The sequence below is a fragment of the Protopterus annectens genome, chromosome 13.part0 (assembly GCF_019279795.1).
Source record: "Protopterus annectens isolate FY-2018-M chromosome 13.part0, PAN1.0, whole genome shotgun sequence".
NCBI classification, from domain to species: domain Eukaryota; kingdom Metazoa; phylum Chordata; order Ceratodontiformes; family Protopteridae; genus Protopterus; species Protopterus annectens.
The window spans coordinates 1,164,098,675-1,164,106,026 of record NC_056747.1 but is presented as its reverse complement, the minus strand read 5'-3'; the positions used below and the strand labels follow the sequence as shown (position 1 = coordinate 1,164,106,026).

General features: G+C 36.2%; 1 protein-coding gene across 2 annotated transcripts in view; it reads left to right on the top strand.

The window, feature by feature from the left end:
- Positions 1–1,707: 1,707 nt before the first annotated feature.
- HDAC5 (histone deacetylase 5) overlaps positions 1,708–7,352 on the top strand; it is a 2,571,411-nt gene continuing 2,565,766 nt past the window's right edge. For both annotated transcript variants that reach the window (XM_044055165.1, XM_044055164.1), the window contains exon 1: positions 1,708–1,899. The gene's annotated coding sequence lies outside the window, so the exon portion shown is untranslated. The remainder of the gene's footprint in view (positions 1,900–7,352) is intronic.

The following is a 7,352-nucleotide window of genomic DNA, read 5'->3' as shown; positions in this document are numbered from 1 at the left end:
TCTAGGTATAATAAAGACACAATTAAGAAGTTTGATTAATTAAATAATTGATTTATGTATTTATTTATTTAAGTGTCCATGTATGTATGTATGTATGCATGTATTTTCTTCTTAAATTTGTTAATCGGGTTAACGGACTAATCCCAAATGTACCGTTTTCAGTCACTGTCCGGAAAGGACATTATTTATGTGGACGTAAAATTAGAAACAGACACTATAATATACAATTTTAAAATACAACATGCAATGCTTTGGGTAAAAAAAAAATGTTAACGTGCACTCGTTTAGAGATTCCACAAAATGGATAATGGCAAAAGTTTTTTTTTTCCTCTGGCTTCCAGTATGTGCACATTGGCATAATGCAACTGCATACAGGAATGTTTAACATTCATTACTAAAACGAGTGCTGCCAGTTCCTCCAAATGTCAACGTATCAGTCATTCCTGACTACACATATAACGTTATGCGCATGCCACAACTGCTATCCTACGTTATTTACCTAGTCAGAAATAAATCAATGGCTCAGGAATGGGACTGGCACAGAACGTTCAAATAGTTGTGGTTCTGTATCGCAAGATTGTACCCATTAATTTAGCAGATGTTCTCTGTTGGCACAACACTATGTGGGCATGCAAAGGCAGTGCTCCTTGAACAGCTAAAAATACAAATTGCAAGCTGGTGCTCTACCTTACACTTTTTCCTCATTATGCATACTTTAACAAATTATTCAACATGCTGCATTTTTATTGCTGCTTCTTCTTTATAAGTTCCTGAGCAACTTTATGATGTTTGCTAAGACCTACTTGTCTTTACATATTTTTTCTTACTTATGCTATGTTTTAATATTATTTGCATTTTATACTTTTTACTGTATTACCTTCACATATGACTTGGTCAATGGTTTTAACTAACACGGCTATAAATTATTTTTGTTTCAAATATAATATTTTATTTCTTTTTAAGTTATAGGAGTACATATTTACATACAAAACAAGAAGTTCAGAAATAGTACACAGAAAAAGTAAAATGTTTCAGTGTACATACAATACAGTGTTAGACTAATGAATCGTGCAAGTTTATTTCAATTGCATGTTTATAAAACTATCTTAAAGAGGTGAAATTTTTGTTTGCACACATAAATTAAAAGTTATGGCGAAGCTATTTACAACTATTTATGTTGTAAAATATTGTTGCTAAATATTTATCTATATTGTAAATAACTGTAAAAACACGGCTATAATTAATAAATACAACGAGCTGCTTCCTCATAGATCAGCTGCGTGGCTCAGGAATGCAATATCTTTAAACACACATGGACAGTGTGCCAAGAAGACGCTGCCCACTTTTAGCAGCTTGTCCCTGTAGATGCAGGCAGCTGCTGCTGCACCGTGGGCGTGAGAGAACGATTTAGCTTTTAACAGCTATCCTCTGAAGATAGGAGATGTCTCCGCGGACGAAGCTGCGCTTTTAATTTAATAGCCTGCCAGTCCCTGGGCACATGAAGATGCTGTCCATTTTCATAGGATATTGAGTAACTGTGAGCTTGCTAAGTGAAGGAACCAGCCGTTGCTGCTGCTGTTTCTTGGGGTGGGTGTCAACTGTTCGGACGGAAGGGGGCGCTGTTCTTCGAAAGTCCTAAAATTGGGAGAATAAATGGCTCCAGAACGGGTATCTGTATGTTAGTGTGTGAGAGAGTGTATGTGTATGTCTGTTGTGTGGAGTTATTTTTAGCCCTTGGTTCCGTCACGTGACCACTGTGACGTCAGCAAATGTTGTTGTTGGTGGAGAGCGGCGGCAGTAAAGATGGAGGAAAGGAATCGCAAACGGCAGTGAGTTGGAGTACTGTCCTCGACACTTGTCTGTGATCCAACAAGCCCCATTACTGAGCTCTGGGGACAGGTGAGCGTATTATAGTGGCAACAGGGTAAGGGGCGGTGTTCCAGACTGGGTGGAGACACTCCGTTTTTTCGGGTGGAGACGTATGCTCCTTGAAGATGAGAGCAAGGCTGTCATTTAACTGGTGGGGGTCTGTCTGTCACTGATTGCATGGATGTTAAGGCTTCTAACTGTCACGGACTGGGATGTGGGCGTTGAGGAGTTTTTTTCTTGCCTTGGGGAGAAGATTTTTGTTGTCAGTTCTTGCTGATAATTTAATGGTCTGACAAACTGTATGTCCCTGGCGCACAGATTGGGGGTTAGTTCATGACAGTTATATTGCGGGACTTGTAAGAGATGGACTGTTTCTCAATGCCTGTGGTTTATGAGTGATTACCTGATTGTGGAGTGACTGGTGGGGGGCACGCTAATAGATTTACCTGTAGGAAGGTATAGACACGGGGGCTTGACATTCGGTCCATCTGGAATCGTTTGCTTTTTGGACTCAGCTAGTTCCCTTTAGTGTGGAAGAACTTAGCCCTGTTTGAAGACTGCGACGTTGTGACACTAACCTGACATGACTCGTGATAGTTTTATGAACATTGGGCGAGTTCTTACCTTTTACCTTTTGTAAAAGTGGGTTTAATTCACACAGTCATCTGCAGTTTTCGTTATACAGCGTGGAATGCACTGTTGTTCCCTAGCAAATAATGTTCTGGTTTGTATTGTGTGTGTGTGTGTGTGTATATATATATATATATATATATATATATATATATATATATATATATGTAATAATTATATATCTATATATGTAATAATTATATATGTATGTAATGCGCAAATATACGCTATTGATATTTATATGCGTATTTATTTACAGATGTGTGTGCGCATGTAAATATCTGTCGTGTGCAATTAGGCATACTCAATATAGTCAAATGAGTACATCATTTTCTGAACATCTCTTTGAAACATCAACACTCAAAAAGCACAAAATGTTTAGAACTGTGCAAATTAATACATTGGTGTACAGAAAATGCTTGTGTGAAAAGAATACAACTTTAAAAACTGTTGTTTTATAGACCTACGTAACAGTTGAAAATAACGTGTTACTTTCTATATGTATTGGGGTTGGCATTTTGAGGGCTAAGTACATTTTTAAAATTCTAGGTGGGTGGTGGGGGCAACAGCATTTGGTTTGAGTACAAAATGTAATTTTCTGGCTACATTCCTGATAATGTGTGCATATAAATATCTACAGTGTGTGTAGTTTACATGTGTATGTATGTATGCATGTGTGTGTATATATATATATATATATATATATATATATATATATATAGATAGATATATATGGGTGTGTGTAATGTTTGTATGTATAAGCATGTGTGTGTTGGATGGGGATGTATATGTATGTATATGTGTGTCTTTAAATAATTGGAACTTTTTGACATTCTTGGGCTATTTATTTCTTACTTGACTGTGTAAATTCATGTGTGTGCATATATGTATATGCGCATCAGTTATCACATTTCAAATAGTAAATGAAAAAAAAGAGTGTGAATTACAGCAAATCTAAAATGATCGAATTAAAAAAAACTGAGCGCCCAATTCCCTGCTAATTATATATACCAACTGCGGAATTGCACAAAAGTGGAGAAAGGGCAATTTCCCAGACCCTTCTGTAACATGATTTTGCAAGGAAAGCAGCTGGCAGGCTGAAAATTAAATGAAAAAGAGCTTTCACTCTTGTAGACTATTCTCTTATATGATTTATATACAAATACATGTATGTGTACAAATACATATTTTGCAGAGAAATGCACATATGTTGACTGGTTACCAGACTAACTAGCAATGACACTCGAGCCAAATTTTGATTTTTTGAGGGGATTGGTGTGTGGAGCTCCCTGACATAATAACCATAAGGTTTTGAATATGTTTGAAGGGTAGACGTATGGTGGGGAATGCCGTATTATTGACTGAGTACTGTGGGTGACCAGTCTTTAAGTATTCAGTGGTGGTACAGAATGATTAAAGGTTCTGATGTTTAGTAGTCTTAAGTGAGAACAGAGTAGGGTATTCTGTAATGCTAAGTAGATTTGTGCTGCTGTAGCCCCCAAGTGTAAGGCAGATTGCTGTTGAGTGCATGACGATCTTTTACTGGGTAATCACTGTGAATAGGATTAAAAGCAAAATATTAAACATTATAAAGTATGACATCTCTGATTCCTATACTTGTCATTAGACTGGTACCAGGCTATTAATCTCTGCTGCATGGAGTGTTTGACATACCCAAGTTATGTGGAACAAAGTTGTGTAAAGCCAAATCAGTTCTCTAATAAGAAGACTAAATTTGTAATAATAACCTTTTTGCATTTTTGGAAGTCTTTTAATGCTAAAGCACTGCGTATCTAAATTATTTGTTAGATTTAGTTGTGTTTGGCTTCAAGCTTTACTGTTTTTGTTTTAATTGTGATATACTTCTGGGTTGGATATGACAGTGGTGAAGTATAGTCAGACTCAGAGCACATATGAGATAAAGAAATAAAGCAAGCATGTTAGAGACTTTTGCATTCTGGTGCAATACAAAAGCACATTGAAGACTTCTTGTCTGCATATATACTGTGACTTACTTTTCTTGGGCAAATATACCAGCGAAAGGTCATTGTCTGGTATTTACGGAGAGATACTATTGGTTTACCGTAGCTGTACATTAACCCGTCTAGTTTCACAAGTGCAACAAGTGTTTCCATATCAGAATGGAAGAGAATTTACAATGTACAACAGAAAGGTTAATGTTTTACTATTTGGATGGTCATGATATTGTACACTGTTCTGCCTTGATGTGTAATTCTTGGTTGTCACATATGTTCTTTGGCTACTGTGTACATAGATTAGTGTTCTCTGCAAAAATTCAAAGAAATGTGTTCATTAACTAGCTAGTGCACTCACTGTTCTGTATTTTTCTCTTGAATGTCATTCTGCAACTGAAAAAAGGTTTTGAGAATCTTCTGACTGACCACTGTATTTGCAAATTACAGTCTTCTCTACAGAAACTCCAAAGATGTGTTCATTAACTAGCTGACACACTCGCTGCTCTATATTTTCCTTTTGAATGGCATTCTGAAACTGAAAAAGGTTTTGAGAATCTTTTGACCAATTTGTTGTTTGTATAGTGTTTAGGTTAAGGAGTGCTATGTACTGTATGTTTTATAATCCACCGACTGACAACAATGAGTAGCTGTGAAGAGTTGAGGTATTGTTTGTGTTATTCTCAATTTACAATGTGAACAGTCATACTTTGAGTATTTAGTTTTGAGCATGCTATTGAACAAAGACTCTTTTTGTGATACCTGTTTTATCATTAAGATTAGCCACCTTGAGAAATGAGGGCCAGGAATGGTGTCTGGAGGACCATTAATTCAGAGACTCTTTCTTAGAAATGGTTAAAGCGTAGTACAGCTGACGTAATTGTTCCATAGGTAGTGCCCAAAGTTGTGTAAGGAAATCAATGACCTTTCTGACTAATTTCAAACAAATGTCAACATACATATTTTGTATTTGATTGGTGTGAAAAAAGTGGTTACATTTTCGATGCCTGAAGTAAATAATTTTGTTAAAGATGTTGCATTGAAAACTGCAGTTAGGGGAGTGTAAGAGAAAAAAAAATTGTGATTGGATGATGCCTTGTTGTGCTGTCTTTCATTCCTTTGTGGTACTGAAACAGTTATGGTGACAGGGCAAGTTAGAGTGAATGCAGTAATAATTTCATGCTTAGTGCTTGTAGATGTGTGTATACATTTTTTAATAGCTTGATTTTAGTGCACATTTTTCTGATATGCAGACATGAACAATGTGGTATTATGCTGCGTCTCTAAGGTTAACTTTTTTTTCCATATTTCTTGGGAAAGGGCTGGTGTGTGTAAAACTGGTATTCTTTTTGAGCAGTTAATTTGTATTGATTGCAGACCACTATTGCATCAGTCAGTTCCCTGCTGCCATTTACATTTACAGAAGTAATGATTTAAACTTGTAAATGTAAGACAATGAGATTAAACCTGTCTGCTGTGGCCTGGGTCATGCCTGAAAAAGGTCTACTGATCAGACCAGTTAACTACTTTAGAAACAGTGCAATGAAATATTAAATAAGCAAGTTATTCCTTTCTTACTCCTGCATTACTTCTGGGGTTAGATCTTTCTTTTTGAAGAATGTGCCTACTGCCCTCATGTTGATGGTTAGAGTGGTAATGCTTTTACCCACTCTTAGTTTACTGACTTGACCGTCTTGTGGTGCTTGTCTTGAATGGTGGAACATCAGTGCAGTGGCTGTAGGTGAGAGTATGCAGTTGTAGATGTTTTGCATCAACTGATGTAACAAGTAATATGTAAGGATCTGAGAAGAAGCAGTCCTGTAGGTGGGTTTACATTTACTTGGTAGAGATTACATCTCTTGTTTTTTGTTTCCACAAACTTTTTTTTAGCTCTGCACCTTCATAAATTGCTTGATACCAAATTATAGTGATGTATTTAGGATTGCATGATACATTGATTTAGGTTCAAAGTGAGTACTTTATGTAAATTCTTGTGATTGAGATTGAAGGGCCCTAGGAAAGAGAAGTAGCTTTTTTTTTTTTAATTTTTCTGAATGATTGATCTTTGAGATGGGGCAGCTTTTGTTTGAGACTAGATAAATAAGGCGTTGTGAGGGATGATGGTGACTTGCCCTTTTGCAAAAGTGTTTGTTTTTAATTTGTTTCATTTTTATTGGAACAAAAAAACATGTTGCTTAAGGACATGATTGATGTGTTGATTTATAGTTTTATTGTAGTATGTACGAGCATGTATATGTGTGTGAGAAAAATTGTAAATAAGTCTGTGTGTGTGTGTATTTTTATGAAAATAAATTGAGCATTTCAGTCAGACCTAGTAGATGTAGGCATCTGCTGATCATGTTTGTCGCCAGGCATTTAACTGCTCTTGTGTTTTTTTTTTTGTTCTGCTTAGATATTGTTAAAAGGACTGTGATTCTCTAACTTTTCAGTTTTGTCATCTTTAATACAATGGACACATTTTTCTTACTGTACATCATTGTGTTGCTACTGTAATGTTAGTTACTGTTGGCAGTTTGTGTATGTGATCTCGGTGTGTGTAGTCATTTTACAGCTTTGTATGTAGTGTGTTGTGAAAGCTACTGTGTTGTAGCATTAGCAGAGATTACATGAGTCATAAGTTGTCTGGAGCTTACTTCCACCTTTTTAGTTTTTTGCCCATTGAATAATAGTAATATATGTTTATCTCCTCCCTTTTTCTGGGCACAACATTTTTACCTTCAGAATGTTTGTTTTTTAATCCCTGGGCATGGTTACAGTCTGTATGGAAAATTCCCTGAGGCTGGATTCACGATTATGCAGCATGCTTTAAAACATTTGGTTCTTTAACATATGGAGTTTGAGGGTGTGGCACAACTTCCG